The sequence below is a fragment of the Miscanthus floridulus genome, chromosome 11 (genome assembly GCF_019320115.1).
Source record: "Miscanthus floridulus cultivar M001 chromosome 11, ASM1932011v1, whole genome shotgun sequence".
NCBI classification, from domain to species: Eukaryota; Viridiplantae; Streptophyta; class Magnoliopsida; order Poales; family Poaceae; genus Miscanthus; species Miscanthus floridulus.
In genome coordinates this window covers 33,793,758-33,816,967 of record NC_089590.1, presented here as the reverse complement: position 1 = coordinate 33,816,967, position 23,210 = coordinate 33,793,758, and the positions used below count along the sequence as shown (strand labels likewise).

The 23,210-nt window shown below is 44.3% G+C and overlaps 1 pseudogene; it reads right to left on the bottom strand.

The window, feature by feature from the left end:
* Nucleotides 1–9,469: 9,469 nt before the first annotated feature.
* On the bottom strand, nucleotides 9,470–22,974 carry LOC136490803 (uncharacterized; annotated as a pseudogene).
* Between the last annotated feature and the right edge of the window lie 236 nt (nucleotides 22,975–23,210).

The window sequence follows — 23,210 nt, the reverse complement described above, 5'->3', positions numbered from 1 at the left end:
CCCGCAAGGCTCCTTCTTGCGGGTTGGGCCGCCCCTGGAGGCATATCCCATGTGACCTGCCGTGGGTATCCGGGGGTCATACCCCCCACAGCCTTCCTTATTGTAAAATGCCGATCCCAAGAACAACTCTACGACCAGACGACAGGTGACCCGGTTCAAAGGAAAGAGCAATGTTGTAGATTCAACCTCCAGCTTGAAATCACTACACGTTCAAGGTCTCCCTTTAGAAGATCAACAAAGTAGCATATGCAACAACTACGAGGATTAGGCTACAATTGTAATTTCCTTCGGTGTACACTCTTGAATAATAAAATGTTTTCTGGCTCTAAATTATTTTCTTGCGCATTATCAATTTGTGTTCGAAGTTGTGTTAGCCAAAAAAAAATTTGATACACAATTGTGATATTGTCGAAAAAGTAAAGTTGAGATATATTTTCCGTTCAACCGAAATGTTGGGCAAAAATCACGTAAGAAAACAAGCAAAAACCCCCGACCAACACGTCTTGACGTTCCACTTCAGGAAAAATTACTCGGAAAAATACCAACAAGGGCAAGAGACACAAGGCACACCAGGACCTAGAAGACAACACCTGAAGGGCGTCGTCATATTCAAAGTATCCATCATCTTAGGTCACAAGGGTCAAGGTAGACAACTCAAAGTCCCCCTCATTCGATTCTTGAAAACTATCAATTTTATGCCAAATTAGGGCTAGATCTTCCTATATGCTATATCTATACAAATACTTTAGTATCATGTATATAGCACTACCTTCCGACGTACGTTTATTTTTTCCCTATGACTTAAGTACCTGCATAGCATGTTCATATGTAAAGTTTTGTTAAACAACAATGACCTACGCCATAATCCCATAATGTACAAGTCACACCATTATGACACTAGTGTTCTGCGTATGGGAGATACGATCAAAGAAACAAAGTAAAAGGAAAGCAAAGTTGAGGAGAAAAGACAACAACCTTTACAAATTATTTAAAAGTACTTTTGTGACATATATTCTAACCTCTGCAGTACTTGATCATACAAGAGCCCTTGGGTGTCACACAAAAAAACTGATCTCAAACGAGTCCAAAGTACAGTTCGAAGCACACAATCATGCGAGGGTCCAAAGGCTCGATGGAGTTCCCTCAAGTGATCGAAGTGCTCATTAACCCCGAAGTACATATCATGCGAGGGTCCATTGCGCTCGATAGAGTGCTCGAACTCAAATGATCGAAGTACTCGTCAAATCCCGAAGTGCCATCATGCGAGGGCCCAAAGGCTCGATTTGAGTTCTTAACCTCAAGTGATCAAAGTACTCGTTTAAACCGAAGTCTGGTCATAAGAGGGGCCATTGTGCTCGAAGGAGTACTCGACCTCAAGTGACCATGGTACTCTTTAATATTTTCAAAATTACTATCACAAGAGATTCATTGCGTTCGATCTCTGGTGATCAAAGTAAATAAAACCAATATGTCACAAAGGTACTCTATTTGTTTTCAAAACCACATGAAAAATGCGCTGTCGTCTATGGGCAGGGGCCTTTTCATAAAAATTGAAAGAGACCAATTGGGGGTTGTTAAAATTGACTGAATTAGGCAAACAACTCAAATCCCCCATGTCATCGGTCCTTTTTTCATGTTTTGGCTACACATCCTTCTCCCTGACTCATACATGCTCGGGGTTGGAGCCTGAGGGTAGCGTCATGCAAGTTCTTTCAGTTATAGAAAGGCTCAGGGGCTACCCTAAAATGATAGACATTCAAATAGCTAAGCTAATCTTTATCTAGAACACTGATCAACTGTTCACATAAAGATTAGGGAGGCGACCATTTGTTCTACTAAGTCATTTACTCTTTATTTGAATAATTCTCTTATTCAAACAAAGAGTCGGGGGCTACCATACATACTTATCCACTAAGTCTTAAATTTTTTGATCATGCAAAGCCATAACGCCCGAGCACGCAAAATTGCTAGGAGCAATAGTACAAACAGCCGTTCGAGTCTCAGGTACTCCAATCCTACGACCAATGTGAAAACAACACATGGCAATGCGAGAAAGAAAATTACAGACAAACTAAAACTTCTTAAATGATAAGAAATGATAATGTGTTCAACGTTACAAAATTGTCCAAAGCAGGACTAATGTTTATATAACATCCACAACATGATGATTGGTGCAAGATATAAGCTCAGTTACCATCTTCATCATCATCATCACCAACAGAAAAACCGAGCTTGTCAACAAAGGCTAGAGCCGTGGGCTGGATTTCTTCAAGAAGCTTCTGAGCATCGTCCGCTTGGCTACAGTTGTAACCCTGAAGTATGAGGTTTGTGTCAAAATCAGGCTGGCGACTCTTGATGACTCCAACCACGTGCTCAATAGTAGTAACAGGTCCCTCGGTCAATTTTTCCTCAACCGTGATCTAGCGCTCCTCGGCAGCCTCAAGCTTCTTTTGCAACTCCTCATCCTGCTGCTTCAGAATCGCCTTCACCCATTCCAGGATATTCATATGCTTGCGCAGGCCTGAGGAAAACAACAAGAGGTCAGTACCCGAATAGCAACGGATGCACTTCAAACTACACCAAAACTTACCTTCATTGCTCCCTAAAAGACTATACACCTCCTATTGCAACGTGAGGTTCTCCGAGCCAAACTGCTTGACCTGTTTGTGATCTTCCTCCCAGAGATCGCAACAGGCTTGCATCTCATGGATAAGAGCTCTCAGGTGGGAGGGGTTCCTTTCTGGGATCGTAGATCAAACACCTAAATCTCGACAGTGGTTGTCAAGGCCATGTTCGCTACGTTAGGAGTCAAGGTAGCAACAGGCTTCTCAACAGCGGCCTTACTCAGACCTTCGAGAGTTTTGACTTTTCTACAACAGCAATAAAACATCAAGGAGAAATTTAGGAAAAACAAAACCAAATCCACCAGCTATTGACTTATGGGTCAAGCGGGATCAAGCACCTCAGCTTCTTCGGTCGCTAGGCCATTGGTTTGGGCGCCGGTGGGGTTATAGCTTTCTCCAAAGGACAAACCTCCCAAACACGTTCAAGGCAATCCAGATGGCTAAAAACCCCGATTAATCGATCAAAAACATCTCTAAGTAGTACCTGATCACTGAAACGAGGCAGTATCTCTTGCTCTGTCTCCTGCGACGCCGAGCGATCTTCACCAGTGCTAATAACCGAAGGAGAGCTTTTGGACTTACCTTGGCTTCTCTTAGGAGGAGGTAGCTGGAGTTCTTCCGCACTCCCATGTGATTGGGTCTTCCTCATTTCAATGACCTGAGCAGGCTCGAGGGCTGGTCCTTGCTTGGTTTCGCCTGTGGCAGGTGTTGCTCCCTCCGTCGCTTCCTTATGCTGAGCCCCAAGCTAGGCTTGGGGTTGGCATAACGGCTGGGGCCGTAGGCACCCGGGTTGTCTCACCATCTAAGGTCAGGCCAGCCGTCGGCTACTTAGGGTCATTATCATCATCACCACCGATCTCTAGGCCCCCGGTTATAGGGCCCGAGGGGACATCATCCTGACATGCCATAATAATAAAACATAAAGATATTTGAAGGTGCAAGTTAGTGAAAGATCCAGTCTTTACCTGAGGTGGAGGATTCTCGGCGTTATACGGCAAAGGGACGCCAGTCCTGTCTACCCGATCAACGTCCAGGATCTCCTTCACCCGTTGGACGATCTCTTCATTGCACACTTCTAGCACAGCATGGCAAAATAAAACTTAGCTAAAAAGGCACGAACAAAATTCCTGAACAAGGGCAAACTCAAAAATAAGGGCCTATACCTTAAAATGATTCCCTATTTGGGTCAAGGATTCCTTTGTAGGTGTGGGTTGGGTCCTAATTCTTCAAGGGAACAATCCTCCACCTAACAAAGGTCCCGACTACATGCGTCATGGTAAGCCCGGCCGTCCAGAGCTCCTACATACGAGCAATATGCTTCTGCATCCTCTCGATGATAATGGGAATGGACCCCCATCTTTTATTTCTCACGGGCATCAGCGCCCTCCCCTTGATCGGTCTCTCTTTTGTAGAGTTGGATGTAGAACCATTTTCTTTGGTACCCCTTCCAAGAGGACTTGATTGGAAACACAATGTAATCGCCTACCTTCCTCAAGGAAAAACCGATCGACCCAATGGCCAAATTCTTGGAATAATATACAGCATAATAGAAGTGGCGCCACAAGTCTAGATGAGGCTTAACAGTGGCGCCACAAGTCTAGATGAGGCTTAACACCAAGCCATGCTTCGCATAGGAAGGCAAAAACATTAAGCATGGCTACTGCATTTGGCAGCAAATGGGCAACCTCAATCCCGTAATGTCTACAGATCCATTCTAGGAACTTAGACGAAAACACCCCAAAACCGCACTTGAAATGCGCAATAAAAACCATAGCTTGATGGGTGTCGGGGGTGGGATGGCATTAACCTTTGGGAGTGACCCACTCATAGATCTCTGGGTCTGGTAATAGCCCTCTATCCCCTAGTTTCTTTAGATCCTTCGCCTATGTGGTCAATGACTTCTAGTATTCATCAGGACTTCTCGGCGCTCGTTTGGTTTGAAGCACTCACGTAACCCTCGGATTGCTGGTGGTTGGAGGCCATGGCGGCGCAAGGAAGACAAAGGACTTGAGGGTAGAAAGGAAGAAAGTGGACAGATGTGAAAATGCGAAAAGGTGCAATAGTGGCAGCCATTGAAGCAGGGCGGGGGGTTAAATGGCTGCACGGCCCGCACGATCCCCGAAAAACCGCTCGGTAGCCACAGTGCGTGCCTCGATTCTTGCACCCAGCATTATTTATCCGTTAGTTTCCATTTATATTTCATTAAAAATGTTTCTTTCTCTAAACGAGAAAAAGTCAGTTAAATATTTCCACAAAATTTGGTTAACAAATGAACAATTGGTAAAAGCCCGATCAGCTCGGGATGGGCAAGACGATTCATTAAAACACCAGTTCATTGGAATCGAAGAAGAGTGATCGGCCTATTTCTATGCACATTGCATATCAAACTGCTCAACTGCATAAATAGACCAATAATTATTTTTCATTGATAACTTCGCTAAAACGCGGATTTACAGTGGGAAATTCTAAAACCCTAACAACTTCTATAACGATCACTAAGTCAGGCCCAAACAAATCTTGATCCGTAAGGACGACTAATTCCTTGCAGAACAGGGACTACGCGCCCGATCAAAGTGACCATCATCAGGCTCAGGCGCTTGGTGGAGGACTGGGAGGCTGAGAGGTCCTAAATGGCTAGATGTGGTGAATAGTCTATAAAAATTCTTTACAAATACACTAGAGCAAATGGTTAGTAACCTAAATAGCGTAATGCAATTTTACTCTAGCTCTACAAGAGTTGCAAGCCACCTATACCAACAATTCTAGTTGCTAAGATCTCTTGGCACACACAAAGCTATGTCACTACTCTCTAAGTTAGTGAGCTCTCAAAGACTAGAGTAAAGAGCCTCACTAACCAAACTACTGAACAAACAAGCTTGCTCTCAAAACTAATTACACTAAAGAGCTTAGCTACACTAGAATGTAAATACAAGAGAGTGAGTAGTGAGGTTATACCGCCGTGGCAAGTGTGATGAAACAATCAATATGAATGCTAAGAGAATCACTAGGAGAATGCCAATCACAATAAACATAAGAATTTTCTCCCGAGGTTCACATGCTTGCCGGCATGCTAGTCCCCGTTGTGTTGACCAACACTTTGTGGTTCGACAAATAATTGGCACCACACCAAGCCTTCACTTGGCGCCGCAAGAACCTACCACAAGTGAGGTAACTCAATGACACGAGCAATCCACTAGAGTTACCTTTCAGCTCTCCGCCGGGGAAGGTACAAGACCCCTCACAATCACCGGGAGATGGCCATAAAAAATCACCAACTCATGCCAATGCTCCTCCGCTGATCCAAGCCATCTAGGTGGCGGCAACCACCAAGAGTAACAAGAAATCCACAGCCACAACGATCCTTAAGTGCCACTAGATGCAATCACTCAAGTAAATCCACTAGGAATCACTCCAAATCTCACAAAGATGATGAATCAATGATGAAGATGAGTGGGAGAGGTTTGCTTAGGCTCACAAGGATGTCAAGTGCCAAGAAAGTGAGCCCGAAGCTGGCCATGGTGTTTAAATAGGTGCCACTCAAACCTCCTGACTGTTACTCATAGAGAAAGGTCGTCGGACCCAATAGCACAGGGCCGTCGGACCATCCGACGCAGGGTTTGACGCCCTGCTGTGGCCACTCCTGCGCTGCCACGCATCCTATTCAAACGAATCGACCGTTGCCACCCATGATTGCACTGTCGGACTTAGTAACAGATGTACTGTTGGACCGGACGACGCCAAGCCACTTGGTCGAATAAAAATATGAAACATCGACGGACAGCGCCGTGACTCGTGGTCGAATAAGAAATGGCCACGTGGACCAATAAAAATACGACACATGGTTTAATGAAGAAGTGACACGTGATCCAACGGCAACACGACACGTGTGTCAGTAGAAAACTGATATGTGGAACAACAGGGACACGACACGTGGTCCAGTAAGAATCTGTAACTGCAAGAAACAGAGATGGCCACGTTGTGAAATAAGATGACATGTATCCGAACCATCTCCAATGCAACCGGCTATAGCATGTACACGTGGAAAGCATCTCCAACGGAAGCGCCCACCAGCGTGGCAGCCCCCTGCCACGCATGCCAAAATAGTTTTATGACGTCTATTTTTTGTCACAGATCAAGACAATTCTATGATGATATTTTTGGATTCGTCATGAATGTTCTAGTGTGACGTGACTTCTATGACGAATTTGTCTCCTTCAGTGACAAAATTTATTTGTCATAGAAGTGGATATTCTTAGTAGTGACTGCTGCAGTCTACAGCTTTATGTCTGCCGAATGTGAGGCGTGCTGTAGAGATTAACCAGCTTAAGTAAGAAGTGGAAACTCTAATGAACAAACCACGCACGAATCCTGAAGAACATCATTCGGGATTTGATAGGGAGGATAACTATACCCTGGGTTAACCAAACTTTCGACGGCCGCGGACAGCCTCGGAGCTAGGTGGGTGGCGGCGGCGGCTCTCGTTGCCGCAGTGGGTGCTCGTGGCGGTGCTGCAGGTGCTCATCGTGCTCGTCGCACATAGGCGACGTGAGTTGATGCTCAAGGGCGCCCAGGGCAGCGGATCGGGAAGTTGGGAACAATGGCGAGCACACAGCTGGAGAAACACGATAGATGGTGGAGGACGGGGCGGAGACCTCGTGCTGAAATAGAGACATGGAAGTTCGTGGTTCCGCCGGCAACCGCATGCCCACACACCTCCTCCATGTTTGATGCGGTGGCGCGACGGCATCTTCAATTTTCGAAATGGCAGGCGTGCGTGTCGTTCACACAAGGGACACTCGGTGCTACAGATGTGGTCATTGCTAATGCAGCAATCCATCTCAAATTTTTTAAAAATGCTACAACATTTGGATGAACTTTCCGATGGCTATGGCTGAGCATTTAGCATTGTGATAGAGAAGCGAATCAAGTCGCTTACGAACTGGCTCGGTAAGCAATTGTTTCTAGAGCTTTTTGTATTTGGGTTGATTCACCCCTTAGTTTCATTTTTCCGATTTTATCAAATGATGTAGCGAAAGCTTTGCCTGAAGGTATTTTCAAAAACAGAAATGCTATATTACACCCATGTGTTTTTTTGTTAGATCAGCACCCGATTTTCTGTTTGTCGGATCTGCGGCGGGGACACGATGGAGCCATCCGATTTGGCGACCCCCTTGCCCGCGGCTCCTTCCTCCCTCCTCTCCGGCGGCGGCGGCAGCAGCGGGTTCTGGCGGATCTGTGCCGACCAGAGACGGCGGCGGTGGCGGTTCCAACGAGCCTCTCCCCCAAATTTTGTCCTTGTCCTTTCGTAGAAAAAAAATTGTTTTTTGTGATTTGTGATTTATAACTTGTGATATGTGATTTTTTATTTGTACCGAGGAAGAAGATGAACAATACCAAGGGCTGCAGGCTGCGACAGCGGGCCGGAGGTAGAAAGTGAACAGTGCTAGACGGCTGGAGCTAGAAGCTGAACAGTGCCTGCCAAAAAAAACGGGTGTTGGTTGGTGGCAAAAAAAAAACCCTGATGTGGGGTAGACAGACTCTTCTTTAAGAAGAATAAAACTGTCATTTTACCATTTGCATGGTCTCCCATCCTCTTAATCCCTTTTTACTATTTGCATGATCTTCACCCGTATCTCATTTTTATAACTTGGCAGGATAATATGAGACATGACAAAAGAAAAAAAAAAGAGGCACGGTTTCACACCTTTCAACCTATAGAAATAAATTATGCTATGGGTATCAAAAACTTTGGCACCGGTAGAGACTTCCTCTGATAATGGAGAAAAATGCATGTTCGTTTTACTAAAGGATTCGCAAAAGCAGCTTATAGATCATGGATAATAGAATAAGGTCATGTTTGGTACAGCTCCCCTTCACCATTAAAGCTATCTTTTTGGAAAACAATTTCATGAACAGCTTTCTCGGTGAAGCTGAACTGTTTTGGAAAAATTGTCTGACAAAACAGCTTTACCCCGCTAAGAAAGGGAAATAAGGGAAAGAAATGTAAAAGGCTATTTTTTTTTGCTTCATCTCACTCTATTCCTTTGTGAGAACATACAAAAAGAACTTCACTCGTAAAGCTATTTTAAAATAGGATGCTTGGCAAAAACTGCTCACAACAGCTCATGAAGTTATTAGTGAAGCTGTGCCAAACAATGCCTAACCATCAAGGTCATGAAAACAGATGCTTTTTGTGTGCTGTCTACATTTGGCAGAGCAGGAAAGGTGTAGGTCCAGCCTATATCAAGACTAAGAGTGTGTTTGGTATTACTTCTTCTCTAGCTTCACACAAACTGTTTTTAGCTTTTCTACCCAACATGTCCAAATGAAACAGTTTACTCTTAAAAGTTGTTTTTTTTTTCTCCTCTCACAAGCTGAATGTAGAGTAATTGCCCATGTATACATGGGCAAATATAGCCTGGCCCAATTATTTTTACCTAAAAACTAGTCTGGGCCAAGAAGCGAGCCCGACGTTTCCTGTGTGACGTTAAAAGCGAGGCCAGCGCAGCCTGTGTGACGTTCTGCGGCAAGATTTTCCGGCCTGAAGAAATGAGCTTCTCTTGCTCGGGTCTATTGCTGCCTGGTCTTGGCCCTCATTGAGTAACCGACTCATCGCAACGAGATTTCAGCCCTGCGTAAACAGAGGCTACCGATGGTCGATGGCCAACTGATTTTCCGTGGGAACTGAAGGTCGATTCTCCAGATCTCCTGTCGACTAACGACTATGGCCGGTTCACGATGGTCGATGACAACATCTACATGCATATGCGCCGGTCCTCTGAAATGAAAGAAACAAAGGTACTAGAAATTACAAGCCACGCACCACATGCGAGAGCCTAGAGCTCTCAGTCCGCCTTCTTGGACACGTCCGACTTCGCCGCACCGACGACACCCTCCTGCTGCTCCGCCGCCGGCACAGGCGAGGACGATGACGACTGGTGTCCGCGCGCGTGCTTGTCCTCGGCCGTCTTGGCGCACACCTCGTCGCGCATGCGGAAGTACTTCTCGAAGGCGCGGGGCAGGAACCTCCGGATGAGGAAGACGAAGAGGTTGGTGGAGAAGTAGAGCAGGTTGGCGGCGGCGAGGTACCTGCCGAACCACATCCAGACGGCCTCCTGCGCGGTGGCGGCCCGCGTGAGGGCCCTGTTGGCCCACACGTTCACTAGTAGAGAACAGACCTTTGATCCTCGATCAAAATGGGCTCTAGTCCCGGAATTTTTTGCGCCCAGGACTAGAGATACCTTTAGTCCCGGTTGGTGGCTCCAACCGGGACTAAAGGTCCCTGCCCAACGGCTACTGCGTCAGACAGAGGTGGCAGGGACCTGTAGTCCCGGTTGGAGCCACCAACCGGGACTAAAGGTATACTTTTACTCCCGGTTGGTGGCTCCAACCGGGAGTAAAGGTCTACTCCCGGACCGTGGCTGCGCCCGGGGTTGGAAAGTTACCTTTAGTCCCGGTTGGATCCATCAACCGGGACTAAATGTTCTCCCTTTATAAATCGGCCGTCTCCTCCTTCCTCCCCGAGCCCGAGCTCAGCACATTTTGAAGCTCACTGCAGTAGTGTTCTTGCTTCCTCCCTCCCTCCATTGTTCCTCCATCCATTCTTCGATTCCTCCGTCGATTTCTTCGATTCCTCCGTCAATTCTTCAGTTGTAAAGGTTACCAATCTCATACTCTCATTTTTTACCATTTTCTTATGCCATTTTGTTCACTATACATATTTATGGTTCTTTATTGTGGTTTTTTTCATTTGTAAGCAATTTGAGCTCAAAATCACTTCAAGCTTGCATATTTACATAAAAGAAGGTTAAAGTATATATAAATATAAAGTTAGAAAATAGTTAGAAAATTATAGCAAATCCTTACTAGTTGAACTTGCGGACCGTGTTCAGGTCGGCGAGGATGTTCTCTGCCGAGCGGTAACGGACGTCAAGGAGGAGCTTTGATTCTACGAGGGGGAGCGACAACGGTCGTGGAAGACCGTGTTCCCTTCCTCGTAGAATCGGAGCTCTTCCTTGACCAAGTACGGTGCCGTCCGGTGGAGAAATGCTCGCCGAGCTGATCACGTAAGCAAGGTCAAATAGTACGGATGGTTATTTATTCACATGTACCGATATCGTCGCAGTAGTCTGTTAATCACCGTACCTAAACGTAGTAGTCTGTTATGTGTGTACATTCCCATTCTTCTGTTAATTTGCGGAAATATCATATGAATTACTTACCTGCCGCAGTAAAAGACGAGAACACAATGACCATTAAAAATATCATTGTTTAGAGATCTAGATAATTTTATAGTTTATTAATTTTATTTGTTTATAAAAGGAGAAATTTATAGTGTATTAAAAAATGAGTATAGAGAGTAGATGGCAACTGCTTCCGGGTCCTCGGCCTCTCATGGGTTTCCAAAGCGACTTAGGCCGGGCCTTCCTCTCATTCCATACGGCAAGTGTCGTGATGAGACGAAGATTGTGATGGAGTACCGAGTGAAGAAGGAGGGTCCCAACAAGGATCGTATCTTCTATAAGTGTCCGGATCGCAATGTGAGTTATTTTATCGTATTTAATGATTATGGTTAGTTTATACCTATTTTCATGATGGTTGTGATTAAAGTTCTAATTTTTTGTTTTAATTTCAGTGGGATGGCAGTGGACGATGTTCAGGCTTCTACTGGGAGGAAGAGTATGTTGAACTCGTGCAAAAATATTTTGCACAACAGACAGATAAGGCGGCTAATGAGGCAGTGATCCAGCCGAAGAAGCCCAAAGATGTTGCACAATCGGGGGATCTGTCTGTTTTAGTTGAGATTGGTCGCGAAATCCTTGTGCTCCTGAAATGTATTTTAGCTTTAGTTCTTTTAGTGGTAGTTGGGATTGTCTACATTGTAGCGATGCTTTCATAAATTTGTATCTTTTGTGGTGGCACGCATGTTGTATAAATAATTAATTATGATCTAGGTTTTAATATGATATTTATGTCATGTAATGCAGATGAGCCGTTATTGGATGTATAATGCTGATCGCCGCTCCCAAGAGTTCATTGATGGCGTGCATTCTTTGTTACATGCGGCCGAGGCAAATAAACGCGATGGTTTCATGTGCTGCCCATGTGCCATATGTAAGAATACGGTGGAATATCCTTGCTCAAGGACTCTTCATTCACACTTGTTCAAGTCGGGTTTCATATCAAACTATATTTATTAGACAAAGCACGGAGAAACCGGTGTTGTAATGGAAGAAGGTGAAGAAGAACAATGGGACGACAATGATATTATTCCTGATGGTGCGTGCTTCAATGATACTGCAATGGGAGAAGCTGAAGAAGAGGTAGCCGCAGAAGATGAGCCGGCTGATGATCTTTGTCAGGTCATTCGTGATGCACAAAGAGAATGTGAAAGTGAAAAGGAGAAGATCAAGTTTGAGCGGATGCTAGAAGATCACAAGAAATTGTTGTACCCAACTTGTGATGCAGGGCAGAAAAAGTTGGAAACCACACTAGAATTGCTGCAATAGAAGGCAAAGAATGGTGTATCTGACAAGGGATTTGGAGAGTTACTAAAAATCCAAAAGAAGATGCTTCCGAAGTACAATGAATTGCCCGCCACTACCTACGAAGCAAAACAAGTTGTCTGTCCTATGGGGCTAGAAATAGAGAAGATACATGCATATCCTAATGACTGCATCCTATACCGTGGCAAAGAGTACGAGAAATTGGATGCATGCCCGGTATGCCATGCGTCGCGGTATAAGATCAGGCGAGATGACCCTGGTGATGTTGAGGGCGAACGTCCGCGTAAGAAAATCCCTGCCAAGGTTATATGGTATGCTCCTATAATACCACGCTTGAAACGTCTGTTCAGAAACAAAGAACATGCAAAATTGTTACGATGGCACAAAGAAGACCGTAAGGTAGACAATATGTTGAGACACCCTGCTGATGGGTCCCAGTGGAGAGCAATCGACAGAGAATTCCTGGAGTTTGCAAATGACGCAAGAAACTTAAGGTTTGCTTTAAGTACAGATGGTATCAATCCTTTTGGAGAGCAGAACAGTAGTCATAGCACTTGGCCTGTTACTCTAAGTATCTACAACATTCCTCCTTGGTTATGCATGAAGCGGAAGTTCATTATGATGCCTGTGCTCATCTAAGGCCCGAAGCAACCTGGCAATGACATCGATGTGTACCTGAGACCACTTATTGATGAACTTCTCATTTTATGGAATAAAGAAGGTGTACGTGTATGGGATGAGTACAAACAGGAACACTTTGATCTGCGAGCATTGTTGTTCGTAACAATCAATGATTGGCCTGCTCTAAGTAATCTTTCAGGACAGTCAAACAAGGGATATAATGCATGCACACACTGCTTCGGTGATATTAGAGGTGTATTCTTGAAAAAATGTCAAAAGGTCGTGTACCTTGGCCATCGTCGATTTCTTCCTGCAAATCACCCCATAAGAAAGAAAGGCAAGCATTTTAAAGGGAAGGAAGACCACCTGACCAAGCCTCGCAACCGAACCGGTGAGGATGTACTCGATATGGTCAATGATGTGAAAGTCATCTTTGGAAAAAGACATGGAAGCCAACCTATTCCGAAAGACGCTAACGGTCACGCACCCATGTGAAAGAAAAAGTCCATATTTTGGGACCTACCCTATTGGCAAGTCCTGGAGATCCGTGGCTCGATCGACGTGATGCATCTGACGAAGAATCTTTGTGTGAAACTGCTAGGCTTTATGGGTGTATATGAAAAGCCTAAGGACACATTTGAAGCACGACAGGACCTGTGTTGTTTGAGAGAAAGAGACAACCTGCATCCAGAGAAGACAGATGATGGACGCCATTACTTACGTCCTGCTAGCTACACTCTAAGCAAAGAGGAGAAGGAAATCATGTTTGAATGCTTAAACAACATCAAGGTACCATCTGGATTCTCCTCGAATATAAAGGGTATTATAAATGTGCCAGAGAAGAAATTCTGTAACTTAAAGTCCCATGACTGTCACATTCTCATGACGCAATTACTTCCAGTTGCATTAAGAGGAATTCTACCTCCAAATGTACGTCTAGCCACTGTGAAGCTATGTGCATTCCTCAATGCAATTTCTCAGAAGGCAATTGATCCAACTGATCTAGCTAAACTACAGAATGATGTGGTTCAATGTCTCGTCAGCTTTGAGTTAGTGTTCCCTCCTTCCTTCTTTGATATTATGACACACCTCCTAGTTCACCTAGTCAAGGAGATTTTCACTCTCGGTCCTGTGTTCCTACACAACATGTTCCCCTTAGAGAGATTCATGGGAGTCCTGAAGAAATATGTTCACAACCATGCTCACCCAGAAGGAAGCATCGCCAAGGGCTATGGAACAGAAGAGGTCATTGAGTTCTGTGTTGACTTTATTCCCGACCTTGACTCGATTGGTGTTCCTGAATCGAGACATGAGGGGAGACTAAGCGGAAAGGGGACACTAGGGAGGAAAACATATATTGGTACGGATGATGATTATTTCAATAAAGCGCACTACACAGTTCTACAGAACTCCTCTTTGGTAGATCCGTATATTGAGACACACAAGGATCTCTTACGATCCGAGTTTTCAGGGAAGACTGAAGCTTGGATTACGCATAAGCACATGGAAACTTTCGGCGGTTGGTTGCGAAAAAAATGTCAAGGTGATGAGAGCATCCATGAGCAACTGTATTTATTGGCTATGCAACCATCATGGCATATCGTCACATACAATGGGTACGAGATAAATGGGAACATATTCTACACAGTAGCCCAAGATAAAAGGAGTACCAACCAAAACAGTGGTGTCCGCATAGATGCCACAGACTCGAATGGGAATAAGCAGACATATTATGGACGCATAGATGAAATATGGGAACTAGAATATGCAACTACTTTGAAGATCCCATTGTTCAAGTGCCAATGGGTCAAGGTGACCGGAGGCGGGGTAACAGTAGACAACGAGTATGGAATGACAACAGTAGACCTTAGTAATATTGGGTACAAAGATGAACCATTCGTCCTTGCCAAAGATGTGAATCAGGTGTTCTATGTCAATGATATGTCTACCAAACCAAAAAGAGGGAAAAACGATAATGACTCAATCAAAGAGCCAAAGCGCCACATAGTTCTTTCAGGGAAAAGAGTCATCGTGGGAATTGAGGACAAGTCGGACATGTCAGAAGAATATGAAAAGGATGACCGAATTCCGCCCTTCAAAGTGAACAAAGACCCTAGCATCTTGGTAAATGATGAGGACACTCCATGGTTACGAAGCGATCATAACCAAGGGACATACGTAAAGAAGAAGTTCACTGCTGTGCCCACTTGATGATATAGTGATTTAATATAGTGTGTGTTTGAGATATTATGTAATAATTGTGAATTCAGATGTTTATTATGTCATGTTTCAAATTAAATCAATGTTTGATTTGGTGGGATTTCTCTCTCAAAAAGGTAAATTAGGATACTGAGTGATGAAAAATTAAAATATTAACGTTAAAATGATGTGAAAACAAATTTCCTGTCCAAAACCAATAGTTTTAATAATTTTAATTAAACACTACATTTTTGCATTAATGAAATAATAAATATTAGTTACATTATGTTTTATAATTCTAACAAAAAATAAAAAAAGTTAGGTTATTGATTTTTCCTATGTGCAATAAACAAAAAGAAAATTCATATTTTTAACAAAATAATTTTATGTCTTTTATTTAATTTACTATGTATTTAACAAAAACTATTGCATTTCTATTGTATTTAACAAGACTATTGCTTAAAACAGACGGGAAACGAAACTGCAGGCCACCTTTACTCCCAGGTGGGAAGCCCACCCGGGAGTAAAGGTGGGCTACAGTTTCGTGGCCCGCCAAAAAAAAAACCCTTTACTCCCGGTGCGTGTTACCAACCGGGAGTAAAGGTATACCTTTACTCCCGGTTGGTAACACACACTGGGAGTAAAGGTACCTTTACTCCTGGTTGGTAATACGCACCGGGAGTAAAGGGTTTTTACTCTCGGTTGGTGGCTGGCACCGGAAGTAATTCTCTCTGATATATAACCTCCAGCGCCTGGCGCAGATCGATACGCTCGTCTTCTTCCTCGTCGAACACCGCCGCCCTTCTTCCTCGCGCCGTGTCCGTTCGCCTTCCGTGACACCGGCGCCGCCGTCTTCTTCCTCGTGCGGCCTCCACTGCGCGCGCCCGTGCCCCTCCTCCGCGCGCGCCCGTCGCCCTCCACCACGCCCTCCTCCGCGCCCGAGGCCCTCCACCGCGCGTTGCCCCACCGCGCCCGAGGCCCTCCACACTGCCGAGCTTGATCGAGGTGATATATTCGTCGATCTCTTTGTACATTCGTCCGAGCCCTCCACTGCCGAGTTATAGATCACGTCGAAAACTACAACTTTGGTGTAAGCCATGTCAACGCTCGAGGTCGATTGAAAATTCCAAATTTTGAATCACAAAATCTAGGAACTAAAAATGAATATTTGGAACTCTAAATGATTTTAAATAAAAACATATCTTAAGGCAAGTTTTGAATATTTGAATATTATATGGATAAATTAGCAAGTTTAATTAGAGTGTCAAAAACTGCATTTTATGGTACAAAAATACATTTTAAGATCACTGGGACCTGAACTCATGACAAGTATAATTAAGGACCACCAATGAAATTACTTTAGAAATTAATTAGATCGATGTAAATCCATGGCTTGTATAATAAACACGCTATATATTATTTGGAAACAACGCTACAAACCATCCGCTAATGAACTTTCGTTACAAACTCCTCAGGATGGCAACCATTGTCGTTGTCACTAAAGCTGAAAATGATCCAGCCCATCAACCGCCATATATTCATCACTATATGATATGCCATTATTCCAAGATGCAGTTTCAATAGAAGAATTTTTTTTATCTTCATAGATCAATGTTTGTTAACGAAATTTTATCCAAATATATTCATGTAGGGTCTTTTTTTTGAAGGATTTGTTGTAGGATATATAATGGTCAAATAGGAACTCAATTTTGATACCCAGTTTGTAAACTAAGCGTTTTTTAGTTTATCAAAAATATCACATGTGATGATGTTAGCAGTTTTGGTTGGACTTGCATGCATGGCTACAGACAAATGAAGGAAAACTTCAATGTTTCTTCATTTGTGAACTTTGAATATACAGATATAATATATTAATGTTGCTAAAGTAATATGAGCATTACATATTTTTTTTCCAGGAAGACTATCTTCAAACTTTATATCATAGCATCAGAGATCGCCTGTAGAAGAAGAAAATAAATTCTTATCATTTCGGAAATAGTAATGGTTATATGAGCAATAAGACACATATACTTACATTTCATAATGACTTATACTTACATAGAATTTTCTCATATGATGAATGACTACATGGTTCACATGGTACATAGGATCACAACATCACGCACCGACACCGCCCCGGCCCGCCTCACGTCGTCGTCGTCGTCAGCACGCCGGCCCGCCTCACGTCATCGTCGTCAGCACACCGGCCACCGCGCCGACACGTATATATACGTTATTTGTATTCATATGCATTTTGTCCATGCGTTTCTATGTATACGGTGGAGCACCGCCGCCCTCGTTTACCCATGTGTACAGACATATATACGGCGGAGTGGAGCACCGCCACTCTTGTCACACCGCCCTATCTCGTGCCCTAATTCACCCTAGTACCGACGTAGTTCGTCCTAGTGTGGCGAATTGCGTCCGTGACCGAGGGGCAAGATTTAATAATGCATATTGTTTGTAGATTTTACGCATGTAATAAGCAAAGATTTGACATACTATATATTGGTTTTGTTTTTTGAAGCTAGATGGCCGACCCGAGAAATATGGATGAGGAGGAGTTAATGATGAATTTGATCAACACTGGCACTCAAGTTGCCGGCGATGATGGTGCTAAAAATAACGTGCAAGAGGATGCAGATGACGGGAGTCAGTACTTAGCTCTTGAACAAAATGAGCAACAACATATTGGCCAAGTATATATTTTTTATTATTAGCTATATATATTATAATATGTCTTATGTGTGCTCATGACATTAAAAATAATGTTTATGTTTTGTAGCCCTCTGGATCGACATCAACAACTACAACGAAGAGTAAAAATGTTCGAGGTCCTAAAAAGCCATTGGAGGGTCGCTTCATCATCTCGGAGTTCAATGTGGATACAGGAGAACCGGGGGGGCCGAATAAAATGAAATTTGTGCACCACTGTGGTTACCTTGTAGGGACCGGCTCCCGATTAGTACCCGTGAATGGAAGAAGAAGACCAATGCTCCTCATATCAGTTTTGTCTCTGATCGTGACAAGGTGTTAATTTGGAATGATGTCTTGGTACATTTCACGCTCCAAACAGATGGTTATGATGATATAATAGATGGTGATGAATTGAAGGAGCGAGTTAGGGATTGGGCAATGAAGAAGATGGCCACCCAGTTTTAGACTTGGAAGAAACACCTATACACGACGTATGTCAAGAAGAACATAGCACCAGATTTTACTGTCCCAGGCCCGATCTCAAAGCAGAGACCCTATTGGGATGAGTTTGTACAGTACAAGACTTCGGAAGAGGGTGTGAGTCGGGTGATAAAGAACCAATGTAATGCCCAACAGAAGACATACCACCATACCTTGGGATCAGGTGGCTACCCGACTGCCATTAAGAAGTGGAACAAAATGGAAGCAGACCTTCTTGCCAAGGGTATCAGACCAGAATCACTCGAGTGGGGAGAACGTGCAAAGAATTAGTTTTTCGCTCATGGGGGAACACTAGACTAGGAGATAGGGAAGTGCGTTTATGGCGCAAGACTGCAAGAAGCAGCAGAAAGATTGTTTTATGCTCAGAGAGCTACTGCTAGTGGTGCGTTTAGGCCCAACAGAGAGAAGGATGAGCTGACATACGCCATCGGGACTATTGAACATGGTGGCCGAACTAGAGGCAAAGGAAGTGTCTCGTGGGAGCATGGATTCCCTCAGGACAGACCTTCCTACAGATGTCGCCAGAGAAAGAAGGAAGAAGAGGCACAGCGGCTCCAGAGGTTGGAGGAAGCGGTACGTGAAGCACAGGAGCGGAAAAAAAACCTTGAAGCGAGAATGCAGGAGAAAATCAAAAGGCAAGTGCAAATAGCAGTGAGTGCAAGCAAGCAGGCATCAGAGCCAGAAATCAACATTAGCCAATCTGTTCAGTTGAAAAGCAGCTACGCTTCCACGGAGATACCAAATCAAGGAGACACAGGACTGCGCTTCCCTGTGGATGACGTCACTGAACCTTGTACAACGTGTGAGCTACACATTCCGAAGGAGAATTCCACAATCAAGGTGGCTATCGGTCTTGTTAATCCTATCGACCGAACCAAGACACCAAGGATTCTTGGGAATATAATCCAAGAAGGATATGCTACCATCTCGGTAGATAAAGCTGAAAAAGGTTTTAGTGATTTGCCTCTTGACATTCCTGAAGGTGATGGCGAGAAGACTCTAGGAGAAGCGAAGAAGACATTCATTCTATGGCGCAAGCGCTACATCATCATTCCAGGGATGTCGGCTCCACCTCCTCCTGAACTACCTCACCATAGGTACGTGCGGATGAAAACACTATATCATTAATTTGTATTGGCTTAAATAATTAACAATCTGCTCATAATAATATGTCATTCCTTTTTTTATAGCAGATCCTCCCCCAACCTAAATCCAATTGTTCAATCGCCAGATCATCATAGTGCTCTGTACGATGACATTGTGTTGGAAGACGAGGCTGCATCCACACCATCTCCAAGGAGGTCTCCAACGCCGCAGCCGCCACCTCCAAGGAGGTCTCCAACGCCACTGCCAACACCTCCAAGGAGGTCTCCAACGCCTCCCCCGCCCCCGCCTACCAAGAAGCCTAGCAAGAGGCCAGCCCCTCAAACGAAGAACCAGTCCCCGCCTGCAAAGAAAGCCACGTGAAACCAAGGGCTATTCCCAAAATAATATCTGAAGAGAAGGAAGAAGGAACTGATGCATATAAAAAAGACATGTCTAGATTCTATGACAAACTTAAAATGAATCAAGAAGCAAGGAGAAACCCGGAGAAACCGTACTTCTTCGTAGCTCCGGATATTCTAAGAAAAAAGGTGACTTCTTACCAGCAACAACAGTGGGAATCTCGTAAGCCGTCCAAATCAACGTTATCAGACTATGACCGCACTCTCACCAAGTCAATTGAGGCGGCACAGAAAAAGAAGCGGGCAGGGAAAGGAGTTGCCCAACTCGGACAACAAGCGCACCAATCAATCCTCCCGCTAGTTGTTGGTAATGAATATGGTTCGAATTTAGGATTAATGCATCAGGCAAACATACCTCCAGATGTCGATTTGGATCACCTTGGTGAATTTCTTGATGAGACTGGTCTCGACCTTTACCAGATGTTTGGTGATGGAAACATTGAGAGTGCGGCGGAGGTTGATATTTGGAAGAAAAAATTTGTACTAGGCCAGAGTCTATACAACCCTCAAGCCTTATCTGATCTGGGGACGCAAATGTACCTGCTAAACAAGTGGTACATGCAGGCGTCTACCAGTGGAGACTTCTGCGTTGGTGTCAGAATTAGAGACGAACATTGGTTCCATGACGATGATGTTATGTATGTTGACTTTGCAGAATTTCATCAACTATGCCACCTGACCTCTCTGGACAAAGTTATCATTAGCTGCTATTGCCTGTAAGTAATAATTCTTTCGATCTATTATTAAACTCATCATATGTGTGTATATGCATATAAATTATCCTAACAAGTACTATATATATGCAGATTTACAATGACAGAGCTCAGAAAGGAAGGCTATAATGAAATTGGTTTTGTTGATCCCCATATAGTATTCAAAGACCCAATTACTCCAAAGACTAATTGGAAGTCTGAGTCAGAGAGTAACATCATGAACTTCTTAGTGAACCAACGCCACAAGAAGGATATACTCTTTCCCTATAACTTCAAGTGAGTGTTAATCATGTCGATCATAGCCTTAATGGCTCATATGTTGATTCTAGTTAATTAATGAGTGTTATGCGTTATATCCTATAAACACATGCAGCAATCACTAGATATTGATGGACATCGATCTGGTAAAAAGTCACTTGATAATCTATGACTCGATGAGAAAACCACAACAAGACTACCAAGATATGATAGATATTATCCAGAGGTAATTTCGAGATCTCTAGCAACTATATATACACACAAACATGATGATTAACTATATCTGATGACGTGGCAAATTTTTTATTGAGCAGTGTTTGGAAAACCTTTATTGAGAAGCAACACATGGAAAAATGCAAAGCGCCACTGAATGTAATCCCTTTGAAAGTAAGTCCCCTGAATCGCATCATCTTTATTAATTAAACATATAGCTTTCACCGGATCACCAGATTGGATGACAACTCTTTTTCTCGTAAAGTGGTGTCTGAGGCAGGAACAGGGGAACAACTACTGTGGTTACTATGTTTGTAAGTTTATCAAGGTGCTCTCCCAAAAAACTCCTACAGAGAGACTCAAAGTACGTTAAAAATACACTATATATTCATTTAATTATTATTATTGATTGTGTTACTATGTCTTTATATATATATATGTACATATATTAATTTATTTTCCTTTAATTTAAACCTGTAGACTCGATGGTTGGAGGAAAAGGTCATACGGCAAGACCAAATCAAAGCAATTCAAGAGTCTATAGCCGGATTTTTTAATGAGCAGGTCATCGATTCCAAGGGCGAGTTCTACTTCGACCTAACACTGCCATTGAAGCCAAGCTAGAGGATGAGAGAAAACTTGTTATGTCATAACAACTATAATGCAATCTTTTGTAATATATGCACATGAAATAATATAATGTAAAATACACATATGCATGCATGCATGTAAATATATATATGATGCATGCATGCATATATATATATATATATTTCTATGCTTGAATTGTGTGATTTAATACGTTCATTGTGCTTGAACCGAAATATACTATATGCGCGTATAAATGTATAATTAACAGCGTACAATACGACTTCGAAAACCTATTTTGAAAAGAAAACAAAAAAATGAAAAGAAAAGAAAAAAGAAAAAAACCTTTAGTCCCGATTCATATTACCAACCGGGACTAAAGGTGCCGGCCATCGTGGTATGTTAGGAGGCACCTTTAGTCCCGGTTGATGTTACCCACCGGGACTAAAGGTTCTCCTTTAGTCCCGGTTCCTAACCCGGGACTCAAGGACCCCTTTAGTCCCGGATGCTTGCTCTTAGATGGGGAACCAGGACTAGAGGGGGTTCTCCACTGAAAATAAAGCTCGATTCTCTACCAGTGGTTGTAGACCCAGTCGACGATGACGAAGACGCGGCGCACCGTGTAGAGCAGCGGCACCAGCGCCCTGACGGGCGGCGAGAAGGCGCCCAGCGACCCCACCACGTTCTCCGTCAGGATCTGGCACGACAGCAGGAACAGGTGCGGCGTCGCCGACCGCACCGCCGCGTCGTCGCCGCGCGCGAACCCGCCCAGCACGTGCGCCAGCGGCAGGAACAGACCCACCGTCGTGCCCAGCACCACGTACACCTGGAACAGCCTGCTCCAGGTTAGTTACTTTAGTAACAATAACAATCGAAGTAGCTAGAACTAGCAGAAACCAAGCAATAATGATCCATAGAAATGGATGTGATGCTTAGGCTCCGTTTAGATCCAAAAATTTTTAGATTTTGACTACGGTAGCACTTTCGTTTGTATTTGATAATTAGTATCTAATTATGGACTAATTAGGTTCAAAAGTTTCGTCTCGTGATTTCTCACCCAACTGTACAATTAGTTTTTTTTCATTTACATTTAGTACTCCATACATAGTACTGCACAAATTTTTTTGAAATCTAAACAGACCCTTACTTGCTGCCGCGGAAGATCCTGGGACGCGGCGGGCGAGCGGGCGGCGTCGAGCTTGGAGTGCAGCGGCAGGAGATGGCGAGGAGGTAGATCGTGGTGGCGACGGGGAACACGGGGTCGATGAGCGGGACGAGGCCCGACGCCGAGAACACCATGATGAAGGCCACCAGCTGGAGCTCGATGACGCGGAGCGAACCCATCACGCCGCCCAGCATCACCGTCGGCTGCCGCTCCGACCCGTGGTCCGGGTCGGACCTCGGCGCCACCGCTAGCGAGATCCCCGACATGGCGATATCGTCGACTCGCGCGCAGGGGATCGATCGATTGGAAGGGAATGAGAGAGCCGATCGAGCTGTGCACATCCTGACGGTACGCAAGGACAGCAACAACCAGAAGAAGATCGGATGTAGCAAGCGAAAGGGCAGGCGAGTGTCTCTGATTATCTACTCCCTGCGATCGAAGAAGCCGAGATGGTGTTTGGCTTCTTCGGGTTTTGGGGGCGTGGGCAGGCGCGTACGTGTCGGCGCATGCGGCGGGGCACGTATGGTTGGCGAGGGCACGTATGGTTGGCGAGGACACGTCGCTCATGCCTGGATGCTTCTGTAGACCGAAGAGCGGAAAGGAAAACAGGACTCGAGGAT